General features: G+C 48.0%; 1 long non-coding RNA gene across 1 annotated transcript; it reads right to left on the bottom strand.

The window, feature by feature from the left end:
- Positions 1-1,636: 1,636 nt before the first annotated feature.
- On the bottom strand, positions 1,637-7,066 carry LOC134472944 (uncharacterized). The gene is made up of 2 exons (XR_010042984.1): positions 3,325-7,066; positions 1,637-2,713 (listed from the first exon to the last, which is right to left on the bottom strand). It is a non-coding gene; the product is annotated as an uncharacterized LOC134472944 (long non-coding RNA).
- Positions 7,067-10,990: the final 3,924 nt, after the last annotated feature.

Below are 10,990 nucleotides of genomic sequence, written 5' to 3'. Positions count from 1 at the left end.
TTCAGTGCTCTGCTAAGCACCTACTATGTGCCAAGCACTGCCCACAGCAAGCAAGGTATCCACTTTCAAGGAGTTTTTGGTCTCCTGGCGAAACTGCTGATGAATCAGTAAACACGTATGTGACCTAAACTATCTCAGACAATGATGTGCTGGGACAACACCCAGCAAATAATGGGAAGGACAACGACTAGAAAGGTCACTATTACCTTGAGTTAAGGAAGAGTGAAAACATTTGAAGAGTAATATTTGACCTAAGAGGCAGCCATGAAAAAATATGAGGGAAGTGAGGCCTGGCAAGTGCAAAGGCCCTGAGGTGTAAACGAGGTTGAATTGCTTGGAGAAACACAATTGACAAGGGCAGTAGGCATAATATAAAAAGAGGCACCTCTTTTTCCATGAATAGGATCTCAGTATATACCAGCTCCTTGTTGATGTCTAAATCTTGGGCATCTGTGAGTTTAAAATAAGTCTATCTGAGCCTCTTTTATATTTTTATTTTAGTAGCTTTTGTATAGGGTACAAGTCATCCATGCAGAAGTCAGAGAACTTAAATTCTGGTCCCAGCTTTTCCAGTGGCAAACTATGTGTCTTTGGACCAATCCCCTTTTCCTTTTCAGTTTTTTTTTGAAGAGAATAAGACCAAACAACATAAAACAGAATAGAGCCAATCAAAACAAAACAGTGAACATGATACAGGACTTCAAAACAAGAAAACAGGAAATCAACAATAGCTATGATAATATCTCTTGTTACCTTCAAAGTAGCTGTCCAGACCATCAGACATAATAAAAGCAAACAAAACAAAGCAGAATAAAATCAATCAAAAAGAAAACAACAATGAAAGTAATATAGAGATCCAAAATAAGATAATAAGAAATCAACAATGGTTACCATAATATATCCTGTTATCTTTGAAATAGCTGCCCATACCTTTAGATACAATAAAATCAAAGAAAACAAAACAGAATAAAACCGAACAACACAGAACAATGAAAACGATACAGGGCTTCAAAACAAAGTAATGGGAAATTAACAACAGCTACTACTTCCCCTTTTTAGACATTTCCTCCCTTTCACTTGCACAATATCTAGTGTATATTTTAGATTTCACAGACTCCTTCAGTTTTTATCCTAGGGAGACAACATGATGCTCACCCATGTGAGTCTGAACCGTTTCATCCATGAACATGACCACAAGTTGCATCCATTTACCTGCAAGAGCTTCGTGATTATCCTCCTTTATAGCTGAGTAGCTTTCTGTTGTGTAAAAATGCACTATCATTCTTATCCATTCTGTGGTTGATGGGCAAGCTACTCTTGCTTTTTGCTGGTCCCCTGTCACGTGGAGCATTGTTTTCTCTCCTTTGACTTTCGGTCTATGAATTTCCTTTCAAATTAAATGCTTTTGTGTGCTGCATATTGATGGATCTTGTTTCTTGATCTGATCTGCCTGTGTTTCTTTTTATTGGTGAATTGAGGCCATCTACATTAATGGTTAGGCCAAGATGCACGGGCTTGTCTCTGCCTTGCTATTTTCTTTTTTACATTTTTAAAATTTTTTAAAAATTTTGATAGTAGTAAAATACAACAGTGTCGGAGTCGCTCCCGGCCGGCAGGAAGAACACACGACAAGATCTGGCAGTGGCTAGGCTCTCTTTATTTTCCTTCTCCGCACAGTCTGCCCCGGGATCCTACCCGGCCGAAGCCTCAACCGGTCCGCTCCCCGCGGCTCCTTCCGTGCTTCTTCTCTACAGTCTGTCCCGAAGCCTCTACCGGTCCGCTCTCCGCGGCTCCTTCCGTGCTTCTCCTCTCGTGGCGGGAGAGGCACTCACTTTTATAGGGTTACAGTGGCCAATCAGTTCAAAGCGCGCGATGCGGGCTGATTGGCTAACATCAGTTGTTGCTAGGCAGACTATCTTACAGGGCGGGTTGTTTACCAAGCAGGAAGCAGGAGATAAGCGCCATCTTAGCACACTCGATGGGAGGGGTAATCTAGCTCAGGCTTTGCTCTTTCTTACAGGCCTCACATCCACCAAGTAAGGCGACCAGGCTCGGCCGCGGCTCCCAACATCTCCCCCTATTTTATTTTACAAGAACGAGCGCATCGCAGCCCATCCTGGATCGAGCGTAGAGGCCTACGCCCTGTATCTGAGGCCCACCGCAGGCCTTTGGGTTGGAACCCGGGCGGCCGTCCCAGGGTCCACCAAGGCCTTGAGGCCCTCGTCCTTTTTTCCAGGGCCAGGGATAGGTCAGACGGAACCTGGGTGCACATAGGCATACGCTCACGTCTCTCCTTATGATCCCCTTTGGAGAGGCATCTAGATTCGGGGCGGAATCTAGCGATCCAGCGGCTTTCGTGCGCCATGGGGTAGGGCCTGGCTTAGGTTGAGTCGTGCTGGGGAGGCACGCTCTTACCCGTCATTGACTCACCCACCCTGTTACATGTTGTTGTCTAGGGAGGAGAATGTGGGAAGCCTGTCACTTTTAAACATGGTCGTAGGCCATGCGAGCGAGCCATGCGTATACGAGGGTAGCACATAGGGGAGCAAGCCGTTCCAGGCCCCCAAAAAGGGATTGTCCTGCAGTTCTTTTAGGGCTCATCTTGTTGTTGGGTCTGCGGTTGGCCTCTGGTGGAACAGGCCTGATCCTCAGTCGAGGGACTTGTCGTACGCGTCAACCTCTCTGGGACCCACAGTGGTTCTCGTCCCGGTCCCTGCGGAAAGACACAAACCGCGCCTCGGCTTCCTCTTTTGTATCTCTGCCCTCCTTGATGGACCCTTCTCGGGAGCTTCCTGACTGTGCCTGTTCAAACACCTTGCGTACTTCTACAAGTTCTTGAGAGCTCCCCCCGTAACTACCCTCACTCTTTAGGCACGCGTGTATCATTTCCCACAACGGACGAGCAGAGACCGAAGCTCTACCCTCCCGTTCTGCTAGGGAAAGGTCTCTGCCCAACTTTTCCCAGGAGGGTAGGTTTACATGCCCTATAGGCAGAAACCAGGGAGCAATGCTGTCAATTTCTGCAAGGAAATTTTCTAGAGTCTTACGCCCCACCTTGAGGTCCTTGGACTTTAGGAGTCTCCGAAGGACCAACACCAAGGCTGTGTATCTTTACTTGGCATGTTTCCCATTTTTAATATATCTTCTGTTATTTTTACTTCTATGTTTATGTTTTACACTCTTTTATTACCTTAAGTTCTGGTGTTATGTTTCATACTCACCGCGTGATGCCCAAGAAACCCGCCACTTACGCGTGAGGTTGAGAGGAGTCTAAAAACCCTGTAGGTGCGCGCCACCCAGGGCCCAGGCTTATCCTCTACTCACCTGTCCTGCAGCACCGTACTGGAGAATGCAGTCCACCGCCGCGTCTCGGGGTTGATCAGTCCCCATACGGGCCACCAGTTGTCGGAGTCGCTCCCGGCCGGCAGGAAGAACACACGACAAGATCTGGCAGTGGCTAGGCTCTCTTTATTTTCCTTCTCCGCACAGTCTGCCCCGGGATCCTACCCGGCCGAAGCCTCAACCGGTCCGCTCCCCGCGGCTCCTTCCGTGCTTCTTCTCTACAGTCTGTCCCGAAGCCTCTACCGGTCCGCTCTCCGCGGCTCCTTCCGTGCTTCTTCTCTACAGTCTGTCCCGGAGCCTCTACCGGTCCGCTCTCCGCGGCTCCTTCCGTGCTTCTCCTCTCGTGGCGGGAGAGGCACTCACTTTTATAGGGTTACAGTGGCCAATCAGTTCAAAGCGCGCGATGCGGGCTGATTGGCTAACATCAGTTGTTGCTAGGCAGACTATCTTACAGAGCAGGTTGTTTACCAAGCAGGAAGCAGGAGATAAGCGCCATCTTAGCACACTCGATGGGAGGGGTAATCTAGCTCAGGCTTTGCTCTTTCTTACAGGCCTCACGTCCGCCAAGTAAGGCGACCGGGCTCGGCCGCGGCTCCCAACACAACAGATCAAGACAGAATAAGGCCAACTGAGACAGTGGAGTGAAATTGGTACTGAACTTCACAGCAGGTTACTGGGATGACAGCAATAAGTATCACAGTATATTTCGTTATCTTTACAATAGTTATTCTTTCAATCACGTATATCAAAATAAAATGAAATACAGAACATTATAGAACTTACCAAAACAGAATATTGAATAGAGCAGTACCATTAATCAGAATAGAGCAAAACAGTAATAAAAATATTTGCCTTCAAAGAGATGGTAGAAGGAAGTCCCCCTCATTTGCTATAGTCAACCTCCCAGGAGATGCTCAGATTTCTGGTTCCCATTTGCTAACGGGAGACAGGAGAAAAGGGGTTGGGGAAGTGGGATGTTTGACTCTAGGCCGTGCACCAGTTAGGTTCACTGTTGCTTACCAGGGAGGGGAGCTGCTTGCTTGGCTTCCCAGTGTCCTAAGTTCCAACATGGCGCAGATCTCAGGAGCCGCTTGTGGTTCTCCCCCTGGAGGGGCCGCAGTCTGCCTGGCTATTTTCCTGCCGTTGGCTCCCTACTTTTCCCCTCCTTTCAACTACCTGCCCCACTCAGCAATCTCCCTCTGCCCCACCTGAAGGAATTGATGACCACTAAGCCAACCCTACAAAGAATACTGAAGGAATTCTAGTGAGAGATAAAAACTCCCTTTTGCATGTACAATCCAAGGATCAGGCTTCTCATCCTAAGGGCCCTCCTGGCTGAGAGATGCGGCACCAGGAATTCATTCTTATCCTATTAATTTTCAGCCCACACACTGCTCTGCTCTGCTTGTGTTTTCTCTTCCTTGCAGCAAGTGTGGTTCGGTGACCTGAACACGATAGACATTTTTAAGACACTTTTGCAAAATAGAAACAACCTGGGCATATGTTAAAGAGAACAGTCAAATACACCATACAGTTATTTAAGGAATGAATTTGACTTCCATCCAATGAGCGGGAGAGAGATGCACAATGTAAGAACGAACACAGGTAGCTGCAAAAGAGTGTGCTAGAGAATGATTCTGTTTCTGTGAAAATCAACAAGAACACTACTATGTGTATAAGCACTTGTGGGTGTTTGTGTTTGCAAAGAAAGTGGGGAGGACACACCCCAGGTGGGTGGCCTTAGTTACCTAGGACTGCATGTATGCAAGGGGCTGGGGCTGGGGGAGCGGAGAGGGGCTGGAGGGGGCGGGAATCATTCTTTCCTTTCATTTGCTGTTTCATTGATTTTGAAACTGTAAGAGGAGTTGAATCCATCTCTAAGGAGTCTAACAGCTAGGAAAGTCTCATAGCAGGTATCTATGTCCTGCTAACAGCATCGGCTGTGCTCTGGGTACTACTGAGCCCCAGGCAGTTATCCCCATGTGTGCTCCCCCCACAAAGGCTGGAAGACTCTCCCTTGCACTCTGATTATTAAAGGGATTTTGGCCCCAAGTTGATGTGAGGCAGGATCTCTGAGTCTGCCAGGCTTCGGGGACCGGTGAGGTAACAGAAATGAGCGGTGCCCACTTTGATCTTATGGGAATGTCCCTCTCTCTCCCTGCTTCCCTGCTGTCTCAAAGGCTGATGAAAATTCTCATTCTTTCTCCCTGTGGGATGCCGGATCACAGGCGTGCTCATGGCAGGAGAAGCAGATATCAGGCTCCTCCTCCCCGTTCCTGCAGCCCTGGCTTCAGGCCCTTCTCAGGCCTCCTCTGACTGCAGAGCGCATCTTACGGAGCCTCCATGGGCCATGTCCTTGTCGTTTCATTCTCCCCTCCGGAAAATTCCCAAAGATGGCTACATTTGATCTTCCACACCCCACCTTGCTCATTTCCCTGCAGGAGGCTCTCTCCTTCAGAGTGCAGCCTTGGCACTTAGGGGGTCTCCCTCCAGCCTTCTTCTCTTGAGGCCAATAAGGAAGCATCCTACCCTAGCACCTTTGCTGGTACTCAGTACTCCATCGTTTTCAAAGCTCTTTGGTCACCTATCTCATTTACATGTCCTATTATTATAGGCAGCTAAGTTAGATAAAAAATTAATACATAGAGAAGGACTGGGCTCTCAAATCAGTGAAAAATAGACATCGGAACTGTGTCTGGCATTGCATCTGAAGAAGACCAAGCCTCAAAATAAAGATGCAATGGCCAGACCTACATGCCTCCCTAAGGGATAATTTGAGGTCATCCTGTAATTAGCGCTACCTGGTCTAGTAAGTCCAAACAGGCATTACTTGCCCAGCAGGGTGTCCAGAGCATCTGGATCCATCCCTTCCCCCAAATGCCTGTTCTTTCTATGTACTCCTGGCCTTGGTGGCAACCCATCAGGACACTCTTGTCTCTCAGGGACCATCTCTCAATAAACCTTTCCTACTCTTAACCTCCCTTGTCCTTTAGAATTCATTCTTTGGCTTTAGGGAACACTAATTTGGCACATCTGACATCTAACAGGTTAGGAGTTCTATTTTGCTTGTTTCACTGCCACTCAGGTAACCCTTGAGGCTGGGATGAATGGGGTAAGGAGAACATGGAGACATGGAGTAGTTGAGTGGCCCACATCCTGGACTGAATAATTAAAATGCATTGTCAAAAGAGGTCCTTTCCCTTGCAGGCTGGCTTAGTAAATGCTATGGTTTGAGTCTGGGTGTCCCCCCAAAACCTCATGCAATCAGGGAAGCTCGTTTCTAGACTTTGTGAATGACTCATGATCCAATGCTGGAATTAAGGGTTTGAGTGCCACCCCTGAGTGGGTGTGGCCTGCATGCAATATAAGGGACAGAAAGAGTCCTCTATCTATGCTTTTCTCTTGTTGCTTGTGCTGTTTTTCACTGCCATGAACTGTTGCCATGTTCCACTCCGCCTTGGAATCAGCTGATTATGGTCTGAAACCTCTACAAACTGTGAGCTAAATAAACCTTTCCTTTCTTCATTTTGGGCATTGATTATTTTGTCTCAGCAATGAGAGAAAAGTAATCAACACAGTAAGTCAGGAGAATATCTTGGGAGGTTACTTTTCAGGTATAGCCAAGTGGATTAGTGTGGACTCGTGATCCAGTGACCACCCAGAGGTCACTCTATAACCTCTGGGTAACTGCCAACAAGCCTCATGTCCTGGCACCTGCATGAAGGCAAAGGCTCTGGGTGGACTGAAACGAAGAGATGTTTTTTCATTGTCAGAGCCAGATACTGACCAAAGACCAAAGGCACAGAGAGACAGGTACCATGAGCCAGGAAGAAATCCAGGCTTCAGCGACAGTGTCAGGTCCTCAGGACTTAGCTTCTCATGAGGAGAGAGAAACAGCCTGTGACTTCCAGATCCCACGGGCTGTCTGGATGTCTTACATCAGGTGTATAACAGATCCTACAATCTTTCAGCATTACTCCTTTTCCAGACCTGGAATCTGATGAGGACAGAAGTGGTGGGGCCTGTGCTCTCCGAAACACAAAGGACAGAATCCCAACTCAGACAGCCTAAGCAAAAGTCGTAAATTACTGCCTCAAGAAACTGAAAGCTCTAGGCCTGGGCAGGCATGGTGGGAGCCCGGAGTTTCAGCAGTGCCTTGGGACTCCGTCTTCTTTCTCTGTTTCTCATTCAGTTTTTGCTGTGTTACTCTTTCTTGGGTTCTCTATTATGGTGGCAAAATAGCTGCCAGCAGCACTAGACATATATCCCACCCTCTCAGCAACTTCAACAGAAAGTAATACCATTCTTCCCAATAGTTTCAACAAACACTTCCCAGAGTGAAGTCCCATCAGCTCTTACCACCGTACATTCCCTTTTCTGAATCAATGTCTATGATTAAGGGGCTAGGATATTCTGACTGGTCACCTCTAGATCAGAGTCCTCCTTTGCAGCCCAAGAGAAGGCAGGTTCACTACGACTTCTGGGTCTGAGTGGTGAACAGGTGGATTCAGTAAACTATGTGCTGCAATAAACGACCTCAAAAATTGTCACCAGAGGCACCTGTACAGTTGAACTGTATCAACTTACTTGCTACTGTAACAGCTGTCACTAGATTGTCATTTGCCACTTACTGTTGCAGTTTTGATATGCATCTGCAAGCCACTGATTTATTATAGTCTCTAGTGAAACCTCTCTGATAATATTCACCTGTATTTGCAGCTACTCCCCTGTGCTAGCATCACTGCCTCAGTTCCAGCTCAGATCCTCAGGCATTAGCAGCTCATGAGGAGTCCACAGCTTAGGTCACTTGAAAGGAAAGTTCATAGTAGGGTTCATGCTCCTCTAAGAATCTGACGCCACAGCGATGATCTGAAGGAGGCAGTGCTCAGGCAATAATGTGATTGCTGAGAAACAGGTGTAAATACAGATGAAGCTTTGCTACTGTAACAGCTGTCAGCTTGTCCACTCCTTATCTCTTGCTGTACAACCTAGTTCATAATAAGTTGGGTTCTCCTGCACGAGGACATATTCCCTGTGACCTATTTTGCCCAGCTGGGCTGCACCTCCTAACAACCACTCAGGTATGAACTCATCAATGGAGTAATCTATTATGGGTTAGGGTCATCATGGTTTAATCATCTCTCCATAGCTACCTCTGAACATTCCTGCATTCAGGCTAAACCGCTGATACATGAATGAGGGGGGCATAACACACAGGAGTAACACAACAGTCATGTATTTTATGATCCAGGCCTGAGAGTGGCTCACAGTTCTATTGGCCACAATGCAATCACATGACCACATTTAGTAGAGGGGAGACTGGAAATGGACTCGAGGAGTGGTTCTGGGAGGAAGAGGAAGCAGTCTCCACTAATAAAGAGAATGGATGATGCAGAGCAGCCAAGAACAAGCATTTACCTGTGCTTCTTAGTACAGCCCAGTTCTATAGGTTTTCAGGGTTCCCAGTGTGCAGCAGAGCTGGCCCAAGCTTCCCAGCTGAGGCCTCCTTTATGATGGCTGGGCCTCCAGCATCCTCTTGGATCCTTGCCCTGAAACCTCCTGACTCTGAAGTCGTGAGTTTGTCTGCTGTTGGGGCCACAGATTATAAACTGAGTCTAGGGAATGTCTGAGGCCGTTCTTGTTCTGCGCTTGAGCCAGACTGGAACTCAAGCCAGACTGGAACGCGGTAACTCTGATCTTTTCTGGTCACAGTCCAAAGCCCTAAAGCTAATGACCTCCATGGGCGCCCACAGGGCAAGATAAGACCTGCGGAAGATCCCTGGGGAAACTACCATTTCCTTATGCGCCTCCCCCATCCTTGTCCTTGCAAGAATGCTTTGTTCTTTGTAGCCCACTGCAGATGCCATGACTGTTCCACTCACTACCCTTTACACATTGCGCTTGACTCAGATATAATGAGTAAATACTAAAGTTCCAGCAGACTCATAGCCTTTTATTCCCAAAGAACAGCCTCGGACACCCCAGACTCTGTATGATTCGTGGTCCCCAAGGGTCTGCCTTTAAAGCCTAGGTTTGACGTCTGCATATTAAATAGACAGTGACTCTCCAGATGGTCCTCCCACCACCCACCCCGAGTGCAGTCCCCCCCAGTCTGGAGAGTGGTCTAGCGTCTCCAGGCACTGCTGTACATTTGGAGAGTCAGCTCTGTGCTACGGGACTGACCAGAACGAGAGGCCCAGTCCTGTAGCTCCGGAGCTGCAAACAGAACCTGGAGACTGACTCTCCTCTCCTGGCCGCTGATCTCATCTCCCACAGTCAGCCGTCTGAACAGGGCGTCTGAGGACAGCTCTCCTCCAGCACCTCCAGGCAGAAGCTTGGCAGAGGAAGCACTTCTCCACCCACTTGGTTTCCTGGTCCATGATGGCTCTTCCATCTGGCTCTTTCATTCATGTATTCATTCAATAAATTGTTACCGAACACTGACTCTCTGCCCTACTGTGGATGAGGTACTGAAGACAGCAGGACATGAAGGTGGGCTGGCCGGAAAGACAAGACACAGACATAAAAAGAGAACTATAAGGTAGAACAGGATGACGGCCATGGGAAAACCGCAGATCAAGTCCTAGGTGAGTTTGATGTGAGGGCAGAGAGCACCTCCAGGTTTGGCAGGAGTAGAGGAGATGCAAGCTTTAAGGAAAATTTGGGGAGGGTGGAGCTGGGCTTTGGAAGTGTGGGACTGAAAGTGTGTGGTCAAAAGAGGGACATTCCAGGTAGTGGGAACAGCATGAGCAGAGGCCTGCAGGCAGGAAGTAATTCCACCCAGCAGGGAAGCAGCGTAGGAGACCGCAGGGGAACCAGGATGGTTGCTCAGTGGGCCGATGACTCTGCACTGTCTGTCACAGTCCAGCCCTCTGGAGTGGGATTCAGAGAGATGGAGGTACGTCCAGATATCCCAGAAGAGCCCTAATCCCTGAGGTACAGGCCTCACAGAGTGCGCACTTCCCCCACCCTCCACCTCCGTGATTTAATAAGCTCTTAAGTGCTCCAAAAATACATCTCAGGCCAAGTCAGTTGACAGACTTCAGAGCCCTAGGGCTGGAAGGGAGTTTTGAGAGCATCACATCTCATGATTTAAAAAAAGACTCGCAGAATCCCCAGACAGAAAACACACATTGCTCTAGTTAAAGCGGTGTGTGGGAGCCTCCCCATTTGATCTACCCGGTGCTCCCTGCAGCAGCTCCTGGGACACTCCTGGGAAATCTGGGACTCAGGAATTGTGGTTTAGTCCAGGGATATAGCTCAGCAGCACAGCACCTGCCTGGCAAGTGCAAGGTTCTGAGTTTAATTCTCGGTATCTAAAAATAGAATTGTGATTTAAAAACAACTGATCCAAAAAAAAGAAAGAAAGAAAAGTAAAAAAAAAAAAAAAAAAAAAAAAAAGACCCAACTGATCCAGCTGGGTGTGGTGGCATGCCCCTGTAATCCCAGCACTTGGGAGGCTGAGGCAGGAGAATTGTTGCAAGCTTGAGGTCAGCCTGGGCTACAAAGTGAGTTAAGGCCAGCCTGAACTACATAGTGAGAGCCTGTCTCAAAGACAAAAAATAAAAATAAAAACAAATAAGCCGGGCATGGTGGCTCATGCCTGTAATCCCAGCACTCAGGAAGCTGAGACAGGAGGATCGTTGCA

This window comes from Cavia porcellus, unplaced genomic scaffold (genome assembly GCF_034190915.1).
Source record: "Cavia porcellus strain 051 isolate PalLab524CR breed Dunkin Hartley unplaced genomic scaffold, mCavPor4.1 scaffold_25, whole genome shotgun sequence".
Taxonomy (NCBI): Eukaryota; Metazoa; Chordata; class Mammalia; order Rodentia; family Caviidae; genus Cavia; species Cavia porcellus.
This window is presented reverse-complemented; position numbering and strand designations above follow the sequence as displayed.